This window comes from Nicotiana tabacum, chromosome 22 (genome assembly GCF_000715075.1).
Source record: "Nicotiana tabacum cultivar K326 chromosome 22, ASM71507v2, whole genome shotgun sequence".
In the NCBI taxonomy this organism is placed as follows: domain Eukaryota; kingdom Viridiplantae; phylum Streptophyta; class Magnoliopsida; order Solanales; family Solanaceae; genus Nicotiana; species Nicotiana tabacum.
Genome location: NC_134101.1, coordinates 226,531,877 through 226,554,449, shown reverse-complemented (window position 1 = coordinate 226,554,449; position 22,573 = coordinate 226,531,877).

Here is a 22,573-nt window from a genome sequence, read left to right as displayed (position 1 = left end):
GAATTGCAGGAGGAGAAATTGTTAAGAGTACTACGTGAGCATAAAAGAGCAATTAGGTGGACAATGTCTGACATAAGAGGTATTAGTCTAGCTTTTTGCATGCATAAAATTCTCATGGAGGAAGGGCACAAGCCAAGCATAGAACAACAACGCCGCCTAAATCCGAACATGAAAGAGGTGGTAAGAAAAGAAGTGATTAAATGGCTTGATGCAGGTATTGTATTTCCAATATCTGATAGCAAATGGGTAAGTCCAGTCCAATATATTCCAAAGAAAGGAGGAATGACCGTAGTGACAAATGAAAATAATGATTTGATTCCCATTAGAACTGTTACTGGGTGGAGGATTTGCATAGATTATAGAAAATTGAATAATGCCACCCGAAAAGACCATTTTCCCCTCCCCTTTATTGACCAAATGCTTGATAGATTAGCTGGGCAGGAATACTACTATTTTTTGGATGGCTACTCGGGATATAATCAAATTGTTATAGCCCTAGAAGACCAAGAAAAGACCACATTTACATGTCTGTATGGGACATATGCATTTAAAAGAATGTCATTTGGTCTTTGCAATGCACCTGCGACTTTTCAAAGGTGTATGATGGTGATTTTCATTGATATTGTTGAAAGATTTGTGAAAGTATTTATGGATGATTTTTCTGTATTTGGATGTTCTTTTGATGAATGTTTAATGAATCTTGATAAGGTCCTTGCTAGGTGTGAAGAAACAAATTTGGTGCCATTTCATGGTACGAGAAGGCATAGTCTTAGGGCATAAAGTGTCCAAGAATGGATTGCAGGTAATGCTGCTTGGTGGGCCGGGCCTGAACCAGACCGGACCGGGCCCACGGTCCTAACGGGCCTGGTGGGCCGGTCCTGAGAAGCCCGTGACGGGCCGGTCTTCATATATTAGCCCAGAGCCCGGGACCGTCAGCCGGGCCTGGGCCATTCTTGGTGGGCCTCGGACCCAATGGCTATTTTTTAAAATTTGTTTTTTTTTGTTTTTAAAATTCTCCAACGGCCATATTTAAAATCTAGCCGTTTGGGCTGACAATTTGACCGTTTTTAAGTTTAGAAAATGCCCATTTGGCCCCCAAACTTTATTTTAACCCCAAACTTTATATACTTACACTTTTTCCCATTTCTCAACTATAAATACCCCCTCATTCTTTCATTTTTATTCACCAATTCATCAATATCTCTTAATATTTCTCAATCTCTCTTCTACAATTACTTAATTTATTGTTGAAATTTCGTGAAAAATTGTGAAGTTGTTGAATTGAAGTTTTCAAGTGTTCAACGATTTTCAATTTTCAAAAAGTTGTTCGGCAATCCGGTAAACTCGTTTCAACTCTTACGTTTTAAGAATATATTTTTGTGTGGTTTAGTTTGCCTAATTATAATTAATATGACATTTTCTGTGAAAAAAATGTTTGGTAAAGGAAAAGATAAAACCGGTGAAAGTAGTGGCCAACCAACTACCCTTCCCCCGGCTCCCCGAGCTAGAAAAGATAAGCAAGTTGAAAGTAGTCGCCAACCTAGACGTCCTCCTCCTTCCGTAATTCTTGATAGTGATCACCCTTGTTTTCAATTTACCGATAGTGAATTTTGCCATAATGTTGAACCAGGTGAAAGATTAGATGATGAAATTATGAATGCTCTTTATCCTAATGAAACTATCTTAGAAAACAATGAGGAAAATGAGGATGATGATCACCAGATTTAGATGATACACCTACTAGTCCTCTTAATAACCCAACTGATGCACCGGCCGACCCACCTGTAGAAACTCCTACTTTAATAGAGAACCTGCTAAACGCTTAGAAACATCATTAGTTTGGAATTTTTTTACTCAAGTAAGAGAACAAAATAAGGCTAAGTGTAAAACTTGTGGGAAATTAATGTCGCATAAATATACTGGAGACCGTAGCGGCACAGGTAGTTTGACTAGGCACATAAAAACACACCCTAGAGATAAGGCTAGATTTTTTCAAATGAAAGCGCAGCTAGAGGGGACAAGTGTAGATTCTGCGGTTAACCCTAGTACAGGTTCAAATCTAGTTCAACCAGGAATTAACACTGTCACCGGAGGTATTTTATATTACGATCCAAATAGAGATCGTGAAGAATTAGCAAAGATGATTACTGTTATGTGCTTACCTTATACTTTTGCTTCTAATCCTAATTGGGTTCATTATATTAGAAGAGTTTTTAATCCTACTTATAAAGGTTGGCCTCGCGCAACAGTTAAGAGTGATATTTATAAATTCAAACATGAATATGAACAATATTTGCGGTATTTATTTACTCATATACCTAATCGGATTTCTATTACTACTGATATTGGTAAAAGTGGTAATGATTGTGATTATCTTACTGTTACAAGTCATTGGATAGATGAGGAATGGACAATGCAAAAACGCATAATTGCGTATAGAATAATTAATTCACGTCACACAGGTAAGTTTATAGCTAACACTGTTGCAGATATTTGTAGATATTTTTGCTTTAGCGATAAAATAATGGCAATTTCTATGGATAATGCTTCTAGTAACACTAGTGCTATAGGCATGCTTACAACAATACTAAATCCTGCATTTACTAATATTTTCCATGTTAGATGTATTTGTCATATTTATCATTTAATTGTCGGTGATGGTATGCGAATTTTAAGCATAGAAATTGAAAAAGGTTAGAATGGCTCTTAATTGGCTTTTTTATTCAAACCGTAGAAGTAGACTTAGAGAGTATTTTAAAAAATGTGATGAATATGGCCTTAGAGAAGGAAAAGTTCCTAAACCTTGCCCGACTAGATGGATTTGTATGTACGAAAGTTTAGTAGTTGCATATGAATATAGAAACCCAATTAATGCAACGTTTAATTCTCGGGTAGGTGGTGAGGATGATGATGAAATGCTTACTACTCAAGATTGGACGAATGTTAAAATTCTTTTAGATTTTTTAGAACATTTTCAAATTGCTACAAATGCATTTTCTGGGCAATATTATCCTACTATTTCAAACTGTTTAGTTTATATTGCAGCACTATCTGATTTGTTTGTTGAATTTGGTGAGGGTGGGGACATTTATGAACTTGCTATAAATGAAATGAAACAAAAGTTTAAAAAATATTTTTTTTCCTATCCCTCCTATTTATGGTCTTGCTGCAATGTTAAATCCTACAATGAAATTGGGAGGTCCTCATTTTTGGTATTCAAATATTTATAAGGCTTTAGATCTTTCAAATGAGGAAGTTGCTACACTTGCAGATGCAAAAGCCTCAATTAAAATTAATGCTCAAACAGTTTATAATGCTTATCAACTTGCCTTAGAGCATGCTAGGCCAACTATTCCAACCCATACTTCGTCTAGCTCACAATCATCTAAAAGAGTTGCGGGCTTAAAAGCTCTTAAATCTTGGATGGAGTTCAGGGGTTCTCAAGGTGATAATTATGATGAAACTTCACATCTAAATGAGCTTCAAGTTTATTTGTCTCAGGGACTTGAAAAGGAGAATCCAGACGGCTCTTTTGATCTTTTGGAATGGTGGAAGGCAAGGAAAAAATATTTTCCGGTTCTTGCAAGGATGGCTCGGGATATTTTATCAATTCAAGCTTCAACTGTTGCATCAGAGAGCGCTTTCAGTCAAGCAAGACTGCAAATAGGTGATCATAGAGCGTCTATGAGAGATAGCTTGGAAAAATCAGTGAGATAGCTTGGAAAAATCAGTACTGTTTAGAGATTGGATCCGCTCGGAAAGAAGAAACTTTGGAATTGCAGAATCACAACCGACGATAGATGAACAAGCTTCTTGAAGGATTTATGAGATTTGTTAGAGTTAATACATAGACTAATATGTAACTTATATTTTGGCACATCTTCCTTAGTTTTGTTTTCCTTATAATGGTGGTATAGTACCTTGTTGTGCTCATTCCATTGAAGAAAGGAAGACTAAGAAATATATGCCATTTTTGCTAATAACAATTATAAGACATACCCTTGAATATCTTTTCGTAATATTTCTTTGTCCTTACTTGGAATTATTTATAAGCTACAATATATATATAACATACAATATATACTACAAGAAAATATATAAGTTATAATATATATACATAAGATACAATATATACTACAAAAAAATATATAAGAGAAATATATATACATAACATACAATATATACTACAAGAAAATATATAAGTAATAAGTTATAATATATATACATAAGATACAATATATATACTACAAGAAAATATATAAGAGAATATATATACATAACATACAATATATACTACAAGAAAATATATAAGTAATAAGTTATAATATATATACATAAGATACAATATATATACTACAAGAAAATATATAAGAGAATATATATACATAACATACAATATATACTACAAGAAAATATATAAGAGGATATATATATACATAACATACAATATATACTACAAGACAATATACAAGAGAATATATATACATAACATTCTATACTAGTATACTATATATATATTTATATACTATATATACTACAAAACAAGATTTTTCAAAATTCAAAATTCAAAATTCAAGATTTAAAATTCAAATTTCAAAATTCAAAAATCAAAATTCAAATAAGTTTTTTTTTTCAATTTACAAAACTAACCTTCTCTACCACTATAAATACCCCCCTCCCTCTTCTTCATTTCAATACTCAATACTTATTTCTCATTCTAAATTTCTCTCAATATCTCAATCTCCAATTTTCAAGACTTCAAATCTCAATCTTAATTTTCAAGTTACATCTGCCTCGTTCGGAAAGAGTGCGCTTATTTATTTCGCAATACTATGAAGTGGTTGAAGAAAATGAAGAAGGCCAAAAATTAAAGTGCAAAAACTGTGTAAGAGTCTTAAATTTTAGTACTGTTCAAACCACATGCACTTTAAGGAGGCATATAAAGCATTGTGTTGAGGGTATTTATCCAAGAATTCGTCTTTAAGGTTTCTTCAACAATTTATGTTATTTCAAAAATATTAGACGTATTTATGCTTCATGTTGTACTTTGTTATTAATTTATTATGCATGACAATTTCGTGTTTTAGTATTGTTTTGTTATTTTTCTTTTTTGTCAAGCACTTTAATAATTAGATTTCTACATATATACTACATATATATTCTTAATATAGCCATGATACTACAAGAAATTGCCTTAAAAAAACCCGCTAGGCCCGCGAAGCCCACGAGCCTGACCCGTTTGGCCCAGGACCATATGGGCTTAGGCCCGTCACGGGCCGGTTTCACCCGTTGAGCCCACGAAGCCCGGGACCGCCAGGCCCGTGACTGCTAGCGCCCAGGCCCACAAAGCCTGGCCCGTTTGGCCCACGAATGCCCGGGCCCGGCCCGAAATACAGTCCTAAATGCAGGTGGATAAAGCAAAGGTGGATGTAATTGAAAAATTACCTCCACCAACATCAGTTAGAGGCATTCACAGTTTCTTAGGCCATGCGGGTTTTTACCGTCGTTTCATCAAGGATTTTTCAAAAATCTCATCTCCTTTGTGCAGGCTTCTTGAGAAAGATACATCTTTCAAGTTTGATGATGCTTGTCTGAAAGCATTTGATGAGCTGAAACGAAGATTAGTTACTGCACCGATTATCATTTCTCCAGATTTGAAACTTCCATTTGAATTGATGTGTGATGCAAGTGATATAGCCATTGGAGCTGTTTTGGGGCAGCGGAAAGAGAAAATATTTTGTTCCATTCACTATGCGAGTAGAACTCTTAATCCATCTCAAATGAATTACACTGTTACTAAAAAAGAGTTGCTCGTAGTAGTATGAGCATTTGATAAGTTTAGATCCTATCTAGTGGGGACAAAAGTCATAGTTTACACAGATCACTCAGCTATAAGGTATTTATTTGCAAAGAAAGATGCCAAGCCAAGGTTAATTCGATGGGTTCTTCTTTTGCAGGAATTTGATTTGGAGATTCGTGATCGAAAGGGAACAGAGAATCAGGTTGCAGATCATTTATCCAGGCTGGAAAATAGAGGCCATGTCATTGAAGGAGAATCAATCAAAGAAACATTCCCTGACGAACATTTGCTAGCCATCACTTCGGATGAAACCCCGTGGTATGCTGATTATGTGAATTTCATTGCAAGTGGGGTGACTCCACCAGAATTCATAGCTGACCATAGAAGAAGGTTCTTACATGATGTGAGATTCTACATGTGGGATGAGCCTTTTCTATACAAGCAATGCACAGATTAATTAGTAAGAAGGTGTGTCCCTGAGGAGGAGATGAATGCAATATTGCATGACTGTCATTATTCTCTTTATGGAGGTCATCATGGTGGAGACAGAACTGCACAAAAGGTTTTGCAATCAGGTTTTTACTGGCCAAAATTATTTAAATATGCACATGCTTTTATTAAAAATTGTGACAGATGCCAAAGAACCGGAACGATCACGAAGAAGCATGAGATGCCTTTACAAAATATTTTGGCAGTAGAGCTCTTTGATGTTTGGGGAATAGATTTCATGGGACCATTTCCGTATTCTAATGGGCACAGATATATTTTGGTTGCAGTGGATTATGTGTCTAAGTGGGTTGAGGCCATTGCTCTTCCTACTAATGATGCGAAGGTAGTGGTAAGTTTTGTGAAGAAACACATTTTCACACACTTTGGAACTCCAAGGGTGTTGATAAGTGATGGAGGAACACACTTTTGCAACAAATTGTTGAAAAATATTCTAGAAAAATATGGTGTAAGACACAAGGTTTCTACTGCATATCACCCTCAAACAAGTGGTCAAATTGAAGTGTCAAACAGGGAGGTAAAACAGATTTTGGAGAAAACTGTGAGCGCAAATAGGAAAGATTGGTCCGGTAAGTTAGAAGATGCATTGTGGGCTTACCGAACTGCATACAAGACTCCAATAGGTACTTCTCCATACAGGTTGGTTTATGGAAAAACATGTCATATGCCTGTTGAGATAGAACATAAAGCTTATTGGGATATCAAAAAGCTAAATATGAATATGGACTTAGCTGGAGAAAAAAGACTGCTACAACTCAATGAACTTGATGAGTTTCGGTTGCATGCTTATGAAAATGCCAAGTTATCTAAAGAAAAGACCAAGAAGTGGCACGACAAACACATCCAACATCGTGAGTTTGAGCCGGGTCAAGAAGTTCTCTTGTTCAACTCAAGGCTAAAGCTTTTTCCTAGAAAGCTTAAGTCCCGTTGGGCAGGCCCTTTTGTTGTAGTAAGTGTAACTCCTCATGGAACATTTGAATTGCGAAACATTAATTCAACAGGCACGTTCTTGGTAAATAGGCAACGAATTAAACACTATTGGGGTGGTGACATTCAACGTCACAAAACCTCAGTAGATTTAATTGATGTATAATGCAATATGGCGTCGTGCCGCGACATTAAATCAGGCGCTGTGTGGGAGGCAATCCACAAATGTATTGTAAATATAGTTTGTAAATGAGAATTTATAACTTAGCCTTCTTGAGAGGCTATATATAAAAAAAAGGGAGAAATGTTCAGTGATTAGCGTAGGAGCGCATAACCAGCGCATAGCCCGCACTAATCGGGTTTCCGTCTGCCCTGACCTTCAGTGATTAGCACGAGAGTACATGACTAGCGCATAGCCCGCGCTAATCAGGTTTCCGTCTGTCTCGGAAAAAACTGACTAGCGCGGGAGCGCATAACCAGCGCACGACCCGCGCTAGTCACAGGTAACTTCGTTTTAAATTTTTTTTCTACTTATTTAACTTAATAATACGCCCCCCCCCCCCCACAACCTAAAAACCCCCATTCTTCTTCATCAAATCTCCCAACCTCTTCATTCACCCCATACCCCATCTCCTCTAAGGTATGTCTTCTTCATCTTCTTCTTATTAGTCAATTTTTTTTTCCAGATTAATTTCGTTTTTATGGTGAACATAGTTTTAATTTTCTATTTTTTTGTTCGATTTTCAATTTCTTTGCGTATATTTAGTATAATGTCTTCATTTTTTTCCTTGTTTAGTTTTATTATGTAACATTATTATGTGGTTTTCAAGATTGTATATTTTTAGGATAGTTTCTTAAATTTTTTCTTATTTAACATTAGAATGTAGCATTTATAGAAGATTTAAACATATGTTTGATGTTTGGTTGGGTTGAGGAAGTGAAAAATTAGGAGTATGGTGGTGTAAAGTAGTAATTGGGTTGGTTGATGGTGAATACATTGTGACATAGGGTTGGAAAAAGCTTGAAACTCAACATGCTGACAATGTGTTTGAAAAAATGCCTCTTTGGAGGAAGTGATGTGACCAACTATGTGGTGAAGTCTAAGTAGCCCGGTTTGGTTACCCAAGTGAATAGGGCTAACTCTAAACTACTTGCAGGTACCATGACCCCTCGTAAACGCCCAACTACAGCAAATGTTGGTGGACGGCCCAGAAAATCAGTTGATACTAGGACATTCAACAGTCAAAAGTTTGTGTCAGCCAAGGCACAAGACAGATTTAACAAAAAAGAGGAGAAAATAATAATGCCTGAACAAGCAATGGATGCAAATGCTTTGGCTATTAATTGTCCCAACATAGCAAACGAGTTGAGGAGGCGTGGGCTTGACATATTCTTCGAGGAGACAATCTCGGCGAATGTAATGCTAGTGAGGGAATATTATGCCAACCTTCCAGAACATGATAACTACAATGTTACAGTCCGAAAGCGACAAGTCAATGCATCTATAGAAACAATTTGGGAGGTGTACAGGCTACCCCCAGTGGAGGAAGATTACATGGATATGTTCCAGGCATATAACAGCAAGCTAATACCATGGTCCACGTTCACCGACATAATTTGTCGCCCGAATGCAGATATCCAATGGCATAAATATGGGAACAAGTTCCACACTAATGCCCTGAAGTTCGAGGCCAAATGTTGGTTGTACTTCATCAACAGCCGTCTCTTGCCTTCCAAGAATTTGTCTGAAGTAAACATCCCTCGAGCTTGCTTAATATGGTGTTTCATGAATAGGGCATGGTTTGATGTGCCATTGTTGATACATAAAGAAATGTTCCAGAGGGTTAGAATTCAAAGCTATGGGTTGTATTACCCATATCTTGTCACCCTACTATGCCTTCGAGCCAATGTACCAAACAATCTTGTTGCAGATGGACGACTAGCTAAAGTCAATCCTTTCACGGATAAAATGGTCACCACAGGTAAGGAAGTTGTACATCCAGCTGAATTGGTTGCTCCTGATTCTGATGACAGTGACGATGAGGAAGGAGAGGAACAACAAGAAGGAGCTGACGATGTGGAGATGGGAGAAGATGCACCACCTGCACAACCACAAGCTTTTGATGCAGCAGGACCATCTAGGGCTAGTCGGGGACAAAGGATAGACCGCATGGAGCAGAAAATAACTTAAATTAAAACATCAGTGACAGTTCTGGGGAGACGTGTTGATGAAATGCAAGTTCAGCAGAAGAAAACGGAAAGCCGGCTCTTGGGTTGGCTTCGTGCAATTGGTCGGGCATGCAATGTGGATACCGGTTCTGTCTCCGACCAGGAGTGACTCCTCGAGGAATTATCTTTGCTTAATATCTTGTTTATAATGAAAGACATGGGGACATGTCTCACTTTAAGTGTGGAGTGAAGGATTCCCTTAAACATATGTTTAACTGTTCTTAAATGAATGGATGGTAGTAATTATTATGGATTTTTAGGTTGTTTCAATTGTTTTGGATTGTTGGAATGTTTTGGTGGTGTGGTACAATATATAATATTTTGGGATTGCGTGACTATTTCACTTTTGTTTTAAATGTTTTGGTGATTTAGTATTGTTGGAGTAATTGTTGTCTGTTCTTAAACATTTTTTTTAGTAGTTATATTGGCGCGGCCCGATGACGGATTCTTTTAGATAGGAGTTCTTGAGGGACTGAGCTTATAGAAACAACAAAAGATTTTTGTTTTTATTTTTTTATTTTTAGGTAGTATAACAAATCCCCCTTGGTTTTTCTTTAAGCCACGGTTCTTTTCCAAGGGTTTATTTTGAACCAGGCATATGTAGTTTTAAATTTCTGTTTTCATTTTATTTATTTGTATATTAAATAAAGGGATGCAAGCTATAAAAGAGAACTCATAGCGTTGACACACCTGAACACATTAGACCCTAGAGTGTAAAACGCTTAGTCTTAATTGTTGAATCTCACTGAAAGTGCCTTAATTGTATGTTTGTACTGAATTTAATGCTTGTAATGGAGTGTCTTGATGAGCTGATCTGGAATGAGTCATATGCCATATGTGGTGAGTATTTGTGTAGTCCATGTATTGTACTTGTGTCTAGAACTTGCCCGGTATGTGAGTTGAAGCGAAATTTGAGGTGATGCTAGGTTTGAAAAATGATGTTAGGCTTTCTTTGACCTTTTTGAGCTTAATTGCTTATTAAAAATAAAATTTATCGCTAGTTAACCCTTTTGAGCCTTCAGACTTTTTGTTTGGCACCCGCATTACAAGCCTATACCCTTTTGTTCTTAATTGACATATGCTTGATCCTTGTACCTCTTAAAGCACTTTAATTGTGAGAAGAGCGCTAAAAGAAGTAAGAAGGAAATAAGTGTGGGGTGACTTTTGAGTGGAACCAATAAAAGGATGAAAGGTGTACTTATGTTGTAAACGAATACACCACTAGCAGAAATTGAGTGTCAAGAAAAAAAGAAGAAGAGATAACTACATTGTGTTTTGCTCTAGCTAGTGGGAATGAATTAATAGAGTGAAGAAGGGCGTATTTGTGGGATGATATTGTGTATAAATGAGAAGTGGGTTGAAGAATTTATGATGAAAATTGCTCGTGTGATGTGTTAAAGTGCTTAGGGGTTGAGTCACTATTCCTAAATACATCCTACCCGTCCCTTAGCCCACATTACAACCATGAAAAAGTCCTAATTGATTTTGGATTGAGCTAGCCTACATTAGTAGAGATTTACATTAAGGGCAAGCTTATGGTACCAATTGCATGCATGTGACCTCTTTTGTGAGAGTGAGTGATTTCCTTGATATATGTGAATATATGAATTGAATGTGGGGGATTGAACTCAGTTTTTGTTGATGTAATTGTGAGGACGTATGAATCATGACGGAGAAACAAGTCTTGATTTCTGTGTAGAGTACTTTGAGGAAGTGTAAATATTGCATGACATTTGAGAGTTGACTTTGAGGCTAGGATTGTTCACTGCTAGGCGTAATATATGTACAATGTTCTAGGTGTAATGCGTGAGGAGAAATGGTTGAGTGAAGAACTCTCTAAAAAGAATGTAGTGGATTGCTCGAGGACTAGCAATAAGCCAAGTGTGGAGTGTTGATAATAGGCTAAATTGTTTAATATAGCCTATGTTTTAGCTCAACTTAAGGATGGTTTACTATTGTAAATGATCAAATAATGCAAAAATTGGCTCTAATTATGACTTTAATGTCTCACAGGAGTTCAATAAACAAATGAGGATTTATGATGGTAATCAAGTGAAAAATGGAGTCAAATGACGAAAAGTTGAGCAGCAACATCTTAACAAGAGAAAAACCCCACTAGCGCGGGTCATGCGCTCCCGCGCTAGTCCTGTCCGGGAAATCAATTATTTGCGGGCAAAATGGGAAATCTGAGAGGATCCACCCAACTTACATAAATTAAAGCTCCATTATTGAAAAGAAGATCAGATTTTGAGGGAGAAAAAGCCATAGAAGAAGGAGGAACTTCATCTTGGAGCTAAGAAAGGAGAAGAAGAACAACATCTTGGAGCAAGGATTCAAAGAGTTCTTCTAAACTTTCTTCTATTTGCTTGTTAATATTATGTTTAAAACTTTTGTTGTTGATTTTTGTATGATTATGAGTAGCTAAAAACTCTAGTATTCTTGGGTCATGGATGTTAGATAATTATGTTATTTGAAGCTTAGATTGAAGATATGAATTTATTGTTATGGGTTGTTTATTTGATTCTGCTTCTAATTATTTTACTGCGTAGCTAATAGTGAAATATTATTTACGAATCTTGAATTAAACTTGACAAAGGAAATTCTTGGTTGCATATAGAATCAAATAGAACAAGTTTTGAATCTCGGGCATCGGGTGAAGAATTCGCAATTAAGATAGACATATACTTAATTGCCTTGTTTGGTTGAAAAATAGGAGTTGTAAATGCATTCTTGCTAATATTAATACCATAGACATATATGTATTAGTTTAACTTGAATAGATGCATAAGAACTCGAAAGATTCTTATGAATATTATTAACCCTATAATCAATAACCCGGATAATTCAATAAATCCTTTTAAGCTAAAATAGTAGCATAATTTCTAGCAAGTCCAAGATCCGGGAATATATTTATCCAAATTGTTATAAACATATTGTATAATTGGTGTAGTAATTTTGTATTGAATTATTGTTTAATTACTAAGTAAATTGTAAATTGGTTCTTTATATATTTTGTGATAATTTAGCTTGAATTGATAATTGTTTGAGTCTACATCAGTCGATAAGTTTATCACAATTCCTCGTGGGAACGATACTTTACTTACTACCATATTACTTGTCGATCGCGTACACTTGCGTGAGTGTTTTGGTCGCAACATCGTCCCTCTTTCGGCATTCTATTTTTCATCTTTTTTCATCAATATAAACTGTTGAGCATTTAGTGCAAGCAAAATGTTTTTCGTTAAAAATTTAATTCTCCAAATGTGAAGTTTTCATTGCACGCAAAGAGGAGAATTCAACAGATAATTATCGAACACTAACATAAAATGGAGGCATAGAAGTGCTAATTGTGGCTATAGTAATGTATATAAAGGGAAAGAATGTGATGTTTTTTCTCTTATTGGGCGCAACATATGAGTATGTTAATCATGCTTTTTAAAGACCAATTCTCCTACTTCATTAATTGGGCTTTAATAATTATTTATAGAAGTTATTATTCTGGTAGCAATACGAATAACATTAGTTCAATCACAAACTATTTTTATATATATTTTACCTCCTATAGCAAAACGTTACACCCGATTTATTATAAATAAAAATCATTTTAAAATATTATTTTTATACCTACCTTTTAGTTTTTATAGCAAAATATGTATTTATGGTCACTTCCTACCGTTAAGTCTTAAATATGCTGTCTAATATTTTTCTCTCTCATTCTTTCAATTTATTTTTTCCCAAAATCACCACATAGTATCTTATTTCTCTGTACACGATCTCTCTCTCCCAACGCCATTGTCTTCACTTGTTGAACCATGATTCTCCTTTATTTGCAGGTTCTTTCTCTAGATTGTTCTCAGATCCTAGAGTAGATTTGCTGGATTTCATCTCTGTTAACACGAGTTTCAAAATGTCTTGATCAAAGTTTCTGATATGAGTTGTATCTTTTCCCAAAGTGGAGCAGACATGGTCTGTTCATATCTGAATTTTTTTTTTTGGCAATCCGCTAGGCAAGCGCCATCTGAATTGATTTTGAATGTTGACATGGAAGAGAAAAGTACAGAGGAGAGGGTGGCAGCGACTAATCAGATTAGGATTAGGTTTGGGATTTTTAGTTTGTACAATAATTTTCTCTTCTTGTATTTAGATGTATTTATATGTATTCTATAAGGCATACATATTTATACAGTGGTTTTCTCTTCTTATATTTAGATGTATTTATATGTATTCGACAAGGCATACACTGATTTTTATTTTGTACAGTGATTTTTCACTGTTGTAGTTAGATGTATTTATATTATATGAGTTCAAACAATAATATTTTTAAATACATTGTTAGTTCTATCATTTTGATGTTATTCATCAATTAGTTATGCATTCAATCTAACTATATTCATCTATATTTTCAACCTAACTATATCCATCTGTATTTAAAACAACATACAATGAAATATAGTAAAATACTCTTAAACAAATAGAAAATCAATGAATACAACCAATGAAATATACTCAATAAAGTAGTAATACCACGTATCAGGAATAAATAAATATTGTGAATACAAAAATAAACTTAAATACATCGAACAATGTCAGGAAAAAAAAAACTGAAGAGACCTATTAATGGATTACAACATGATAAATCTTCTCATTAATTGGATTGATAATGTTGTGTGTTATAATTGATTTAGCTGAGTCGTATTAGGAGTGTATCATGTTAAATTAGCAGCTTTCCGTTATTAAACAACTGAAGAGACCTATTATTACGTTGTATTCATGAATACATGTGTATGAATACAAGTGAATACAACGGCTAACAGTTGAACTGCCATTTTTTGAGCCGATTTTTGCTACTGTATTCGAGCTTACAGTAGCTTGAATACATCAAATATATTACCATAACAATGAAAGGTACATAGCTACGCAAAGTGATTATGTATATGATAGCTATAGGAAGTTAATCGCCAGTAAATAATAGTCATTTCTGAAAATTCCTCTTTATTATTCTTTATTTGCTGATATAGTTCATATCCACTCATCTCGATGAATAGGAGAGCATTGACGAATGATTTAAAAGGAATTCCTTATTACATTCTCAACTTATTGTATAATTTGATGTCGAAAGTGATTGAACTAGAAGTATTTTATTACTTTATGTCAGTCTTTTTGTAATTATGATATTTAGATAAGCAGTTCCTCTGTAATTTCCAGATTTAAATAGTTATAATATCATGGAATAAGTATTGTTAATTTTCTTCTTTGTTGTTGTTGCAATTAAAAGAATGATTTCCTTTTCTTTTTTGGTAATATAACTTCTATCTTTAAAACTAAATTTGTAAGTTAACTACGTGAAAGATTTGAATTAGTTTATTTTCCTTCGTTTCTGTCGTTTTCAAGAGTTAATCAGAATGACAAAAGAGATTTGATCATTCGTTTTGTATGAAACTTTTGGCTTGCCTAAATCCTGTTATTGTAAGAAATCGAGGTGTGAGAAAGGATTTTACAGAAAAGAAACCCTAGAAGATAGAAAGAGAAGAGAGGGTTTTACTTCATCGATATCATTCAGAAGATACAAAATGAATATCTATGTTTCTAGATGGTTCTACCACTATATATACATGAGTTATTAATAAAAAATATATGGACTAAAATATAATAAAAGAAAGTTGTAATATGGCTAAGTGGGCTGCCGGGTATCAACTGTTAGTGAGCTTGAAATTGGGCTCCCGTTAACACCCCCCTCAAGATGGACGGTGAAAACACTCCTAGCTTGCCCGAGATAGAATGATGGAGAGGACCATGCAAGGCCTTAGTCATAATGTCTGCTAGTTGATTAGAACTACGAACAAACTGAAAAGAAATCAGCCCAGAAGAGAGACAATCACGGACATAATGACAATCCACCTCGATGTGCTTTGTGCGCTCATGAAATACAGGATTCTTTGCAATATGTAAAGCAGCCTGGTTGTCACAAAACATAGGTACTTGAGCAGTAATAGAAAGCCCAAGATCACCAAGAAGTCAAACAAGCTAAGACACTTCAGCCACTACCTTCCTCAAAGCCCTATACTCTACTTCAACAGAGGAAATCGAAATGGTAGGTTGTTTCTTACTCTTCCAAGAAACGGGGCAACCACCAAGAGTAATAAAAAAACGAGAGACAAACCTCTTGGAGAAAGCACAAGTGGCCCAGTCAGAATCAGAAAAAGCAACAAGAGAAAGACCAGATGCATTGGACAACAAAATCCCCTGAGCTGGAGCAGACATACGGTATCTCAAGACATACAGGGCAACCAACATATGAGGGATCCTGGGAGTTTGTAGAAATTGACTCAAATGCTGAACATAATTAGCAATATCAGGCCGGGTATGTTGCAAGAGGTTTAGCTGGCCAACTAGTCTTCTGTAAAGACTAGGGTCTGGAAGAAGGTCACCCATGTCAACAGTCAACTTAATAGAAGGATCCAAAGGAGTGGAAAGAGGAGAAAGGTGCACTTGAATTCCTCCAACAAGTCTGAAGTATACTGTTGATGCAGAACATAACCATCATAATGGAGGAAACTTCAAGGCACAAAAAATAATGGACCAATCCAAGGTCTTTGATCTTAAATTGATCATCCAAACACTGATTAAAGCAGTCATTTCAGCAATATCAGAATCAGCAAGAAAAATGTCATCCACATAGACCACAAGGATGACCAAGGAACCACCACAAGACATGGTGAATAAGGAGTAATCATTCTTGCTAGCAATGTAGCTTTTTGAGAGCAAGGCATTAGAATGTTTAGAAAACCTCTTTCTGGAAGTCTGCTTAAGGCCATATAAGGACTTCTTGAGTTTGCAAACCAAAGGAAAAGCAGTAGAAGAAGAAGAGGAAGAGATCTGAAGACCAGGGGGATTCTCATATACACTTCCTCGTGGAGATCCCCATGAAGGAAGACATTATTGACATCAAGCTGGAAAAAGTCCAATGCCTTTTGACAACCAAAGAAAGGAGACATTTAACAGTAGTGAGCTTGACAACTGGAGAGAAGGTCTCAGTTTAATTAATACCCTTCTTTTGAGTATCACCCCTAATGACAAGCCTGACTTTGTATCTCTCAATGGAGCCATCAGACCTCTGCTTAATCATACATACTCACTTGCAGGGAATGACTTTCTTATGAGAAGGTAGCGGGACAATGTCCCATGTATGATTAGCCTCAAGAGCCTGGAATTCCTGTAGCATGGCCTTTTTCCAAGCAGGATTAGATGTAGCATGCTGGTAATATTGAGGCTCAAGCATGCGCAAAACAGAGGTATAAACTTTGTGATTCAGGGAGACAGGTGGGGAATGGGATGGGAGAACAAAGGAGCAAATAATCTAATAAGTAGGCTGGTGGGTTAACAACTCTTCCTTAATCTCCTGCGATCAGGAAGAGGAGGAGGAGGAGGATCAGAAGTAGAAGATGGAGGAGAATGAGAGGTTGGTGCAGAAGAAGAAGGTGGAAGAGAAGGGGAGGTTGAAGCAGAAGTAGTGGTAGGAGGGATCAAGGGAGAAGAGGTACAAGGTACTGGAGGAGGAGAGGCAACAGGGGAAACATCAGAGTCAACAAAATCAGTGTGAGGAGAAGGGAAAGAAGAGGAAGTAGGAAGGTGGTAAGGAAAAATGTGTTCATGAAAAAACACATCCCTAAAAACGAATACAGAATGAGTAGAAAGATTAAGAAACTTATAACCCTTCTTCCCACAGGGGTATCCCAAAAACACACAAGATATGGCTCTAGGTTTGAATTTATCCCTGCCATGTTTGGGGCTGGTAGCATAGCAAAGGCACCCAAAGGACCTCAAATGATCAAAGGAAGGGGGATAGTCATGTAGTTGTTCAAAGTGCGAAATGTTGTGAAGAACAATGGAAGGTAATCTATTAATCAAATAAGTGTTTGTGATAACACAGTCACCCCAATGCTTGATGGGAAGTTTAGATTGATACAAAAGAGCCCTAGATACTTCCAATATGTGTTTCTGTTTTTTTTCAACCACTCCATTTTGTTGGGGAGTGTGAGAGATACTAGTTTGATAAAAAATGCCATTGGCAGAAAAAATTGTTGGGCTTCAGAACTAGAACCTAGATCATAGGCATTATCAGACTTAAAAGACTGGACAGTTGAGTTAAAATAAACTTTCACCATTGTAATGACCCGACCGATCGATTTGAGCTCCAGCGTATCGTTCGATGGTTTGAGGCCATGAGCAGCTTCACATAAGGTATTATGATTTGTACGCATGGTCGGAATTGAATTCTAGGAATTTGGGGGTTGATTTGAAAAGCAAATTCTCATTTCGGAAGCTTTAAGTTGAAAAAATTGAATAAGGTTTGATTTTTGAGTAAACGACCTCAAAATCGGGATTTGAAAGTTCCAACAGGTTAGTATAATGATTTTGGCGTTAGGCGTATGTCCGGATTGGGTTTTGGATGATCCGGGAGCGTTTCGACGCCTATTATGTTAGTTAGCATTTTTGGATGAATTTCATAAGTTTGGATTGAAGTGCATTTCGGTGTTATCGATGTCCGTTTAGAATTTCTAGTCTGGGAATAGCTCCATATGGTGATTCTGGTATTGGGGTACGTCCGGAAGTGGATTCGGAGGTCTATAAGTCATTTTGGAGTCATTTGGCTAAAGTTAGAAATTTGAAGGTTTTTGAGAAGTTTGACCGGAAGTGGATTTCTTGATATCGAGGTAGGAATCCAATTCCAGAAGTTGGAGTAGGTCCATAATGTCGAATATGACGTGTGTGAAAAATTTGAGTTAATTGGATGTGATTTGGTAGGTTTCGACATCGAATGAAGAAGTTCGAAGTTCTATAGTTCATCAAGTTTGAAATGGAGTGTGATTCATGATATTAGTGTTGTTTGATGTGATTTGAGGCCTCGAGCAGGTCCATGTTATGTTATGGGACTGTTTTGTGTGATTGGATGAGGTCCCGGGTGCCTTGGGTGGAATTCGGGTGATTAACGGATCGAATTTAGAGTTAGAAGAAGAATTGAGCAGCTGTCTTCTAGTGTAACCACACCTGCGATGATTGGGCCACAGGTGCGGAGCCGCAGAAGCGGCCCTGTGGTCGCATATGCGATTTTGGTAGGGGAGAGATGGGACCGCAGACGCGGTCATCACGCCACAGAAGGGGGACCGCACCGGCGGAAGAGAAACCGCAGAAGCGGTGTTTGGTCCGCACCTGCGAAACCTTAGAAGCGGTCTCGTGACCGCAGGTGCGAAGTTCGTTGGGCAGTGAAGTGTTTTAAAAATGGGTTTTGGATATTTTTATCTCAAATCTTTCATGGGAGCCAATTTTTGGAGCAACTTGGGAGTTCCATTTTCATCACCAAGAATGAGGTAGGTGGTTTATATTAGTTTTTAGTGAAATGCATGAATATATACGAATTTGAACATGAAAATTAGTGAAAATTGTGCAATTTGGTAGAAAACCTAAGATTTGGTATTTTTTGATTGTTACCATGAATTTGGGCATGAAATTGAGAGTAAATTATATATTTGAGTTCGTCAGATTATGGGTAAACTTTATCTTTGAAATATTTTGGAAATCTGGGCACGTGGGCCTGAGGGCAATTTTATCAACTTTTCGAGCAAAGTTGGGAATTTATATAAATTGAATTGTTATAAGTATTAGGGTATATTTTCATTGGTTTGCCCATTTATTTGGCTAGTATTGGAGCGTGATGCATCGATTTTAGTCATCGGTAGGGCATGGGAAGCCGGTTATGAAACTTCGAATTGAGGCGAGTCTCATTTCTAACCTTGTAAGAGGAAATCAACCTCATAGGTAAAATAATTAAATATATGCTCCTATTTTTGGGGGCTACGTACCCACGAGGTGACGAGAGTCCGTGCGTAGCTACTATTATACCTATGTCCGGATAGTTTTAGGCTACATCATGCATTGTTGATATTGTTGTTGATTTATGTTTATTGTTTCCATTGAGAAGAAATAAGATTGAGGTTGTGTAATAATTGTGTTGAAAGGAATTTAAATTGAGGAATTTAAGACTTTAAGCGTTTCCATTAAACTTAGCATTTTCGAAAAGAATTGAAGAATCTTATAATAACTTAGAAATCTATGTGTAACCGCGCTGCATGTAGGTATCGCGAGCGGGATAATTTCCTTAAAGGCTACAAGTTAAATTTCCATTATTTTAAAAAGGAATCAAGAAAGAAATATAATTTTTAAATGTTGAATTTATATTCGACCGCGTCGAAGGTATGATTCACGAGCGGGGAAATTCCTTAAATCTATATTTGACTGCATCACATGTATGATTTGTGAGTGGGGTATTTCCTTCTACTACTCTCATGGGAGCGGACCGATTGCATCGGCAGATTAATTGATGCATCTATGGTTTGCGACATTTGACCCTCTCGCAGTGCATAGTTTACTTTTATGTTGATCGGGTCGTACGCCTCAGCATTTCCTCTCTCTCTCTCTCTCTCTCTCTCTCTCTCTCTCATGGAATTATGCGCAACATTTGGCTAGAAGCCCGTGTATCTAGGGGTTTTTCCCTGATTTGAATTATGACAACTCCTTTAATAAAATATGTTATATCTATGTATATGCTCCGGTTACGGAGGGAACTTGTTAGCTGAGAGCTTGAGTAAAATTATAAAGAGGGAAATTGTATCACATATTTTATACTTGTTTATTTCATATACCTACTTTGTTTTATATTTATTCACTCATTACTGTACCCAATATTATTGGACCACTAATAAGTGCCAAAGTCGACCTCTAGTCACTACTTCTTCGAGGTTAGACTGGATACTTACAGGTACGCGTTTGTTTCGTACTTATACTACACTTGCTGTGTATTTTTGTTGCACAAGCGCATGTATCTTTAGTGGCCTAGTGGCGCGGCGACATAGTTGATACCGAGACTTTGGTGAGCTGCATCTCTCGAGACGACCCGCAATCAGTAGAGTCTCTTTCAGAGTATTGTATTTTCCTTCTGTCCAAATTTGTATTCCGGATAGTTATTGTATTACATTTTATTTTTCCTAGAAATTGTTCATGCACATGTGACACCGGGTTTGGGATGTATATAGGATTATTCAGTATCAAAAATTGGTTATAGACATCATTTTTTATTCGGTGACGTTCATTATTTATTGTTTAATGTAAGGAAAAGAAATGATTTCAAAAATACCAAAATGAGAATTTAATTAACTTTGTGGTGTTAGCTTGCCTAATAGTGGTGTTCGGCGCCATCACAACCCTTACTGGATTTTGGGTCGTGACAACATGGTATCAGAGCACTAGGTTCACGTAGGTCTCACGACTCATGAACAAGTCTAGTAGAGTCTTTCGGATCGGTACAGAGACATTTGTACTTATCTTAGAGAGGCTACTAGGCTGTTAGGAGCACTTCCCTTCTTGATTCCTCATCGTGTTGTTTGATTCCTTTGAGGCTTATACCTTTGATTCTTTTCTGCTCAATCTTATGTGATGTGAAGTGCTTGCTATCGATCGAGAATTGAGAAGTCTTAATAGTACTACAGATGCGGTGCAAGATATTTTCCTCTGCGTAGTTGATTGGACTATTTTCATTGCCTTGGGTGGTTAAATTTTTAGAAAGTCTGGTGTAAGAAGCGCGAGAGTCAAGTAGTTACTTAAAGAAGAGGGGTTTGGCCAAAGTGGGAGAGTGGAAGAGCAGCACGTGGATTCAGTGGCAAGATGACTACACCCCCTTGAGGAAAGTTTGGAGTGGTTTGGGAATTTTAGTGGACGGTGAATGGGTCTACGAGCTTAATTTGAAATATTGGCTAGCATACGGCGGGAGATTGGATATAACAGAAAGGAGTTGCTTGATATGAAGAAGGATACAACATGACTTTGGATTTGAAGGTATTGTCGCACCTTTAGTTGATGTCCATGAGGAGTGAACAGACTTGTACAGCTAGTGAATGAGCATGGGCTCAGGAAGGGTTGTCGATTTGTTAGTAATTGTGCAGTGCAACATTACTGGGAGATGTCGGCAAGTAATTTCCATAGGTGGGTTATCTCTTGTGAGCAGGTCAACGGTTGCATGGTTAACGAAGTTTCTACAAAGGATTTTATTGGCTATCCAAAAAGAGGTCTTATATGTGAATGTTGCTAAAGATTCAGAGTGTCCACGAAATGTTAACGAAAGGAATTCGAGGAATTTAGCGATTTTATTACGCAAGGTCATGTCAATGAGAGAAAGAATCTTGGTGGGTTTCAGAGTTGTGTAATAGTGGCTTCAAGCTAAGTGGGAGAGTCCCACCACCTATGGTTGGATTGCATGGTCATTTATTTGTGAGAATTCTGGTTATTAGCATATTTATGTGTTATTTCAGCTAAGGGAAAAGAACATAAGTGGTAATTTGAGCAAAGGATTCGATAAAGGCGTGCTATGGTCAGCCTCATTGACTCATGTTCAAATTTTGGAAAGATTCAAGATTTATGTTTCATATAGAGGTGATTTACAAGGGAAGTGATTTGGTCGAGTGCTTCATTGAGATGGGTGTTCATGTGCCAGTGGAGCCTTGGAGCAAAATATATTTGGGAGCAATCTAGAGCGGGTGATTCTCGACAACGGTCCTAGCAAATTCAAAGGTTAAAAGGCGGTGCCGAAGGATTTCAAGCTCGCGGTATGGTTAAGAATCGAGCCTTTGCTGCGGATTATAATAAGAGGCTTGGAATGTTCTATGATATTCTCGATTTGCAATGTATCATTTTGAGGAATGAGAGAAAATGACTACGGAATCATAGAAGAATTATCAGAATGAGTGTATCAGTTGAAGATATGAATGTATGTGCAAGGAGTTTATGAAACGGTTTAGGGGTTTGGGAGACAATGTGGTTTCGTGGAATGGGGTCACTCAAGATGAGTGCGGATTTAGGTTGGTGACGTAACAAATGGAGCTATTATTATCTCTAAGGCAAGTTAAGGATGAATTAGAAGAAGTTAAATTGGGTAGCCATGGTTGGATTGGCATAATGGTGGCGGTGATCAGTTCCTTCAGCGTGATTAAGTTATGCATGTGATTTGTGGTGGTACGTGCGAGGCTAAACAACCGCTGTAATTAATTTTGGTTGGAAGTA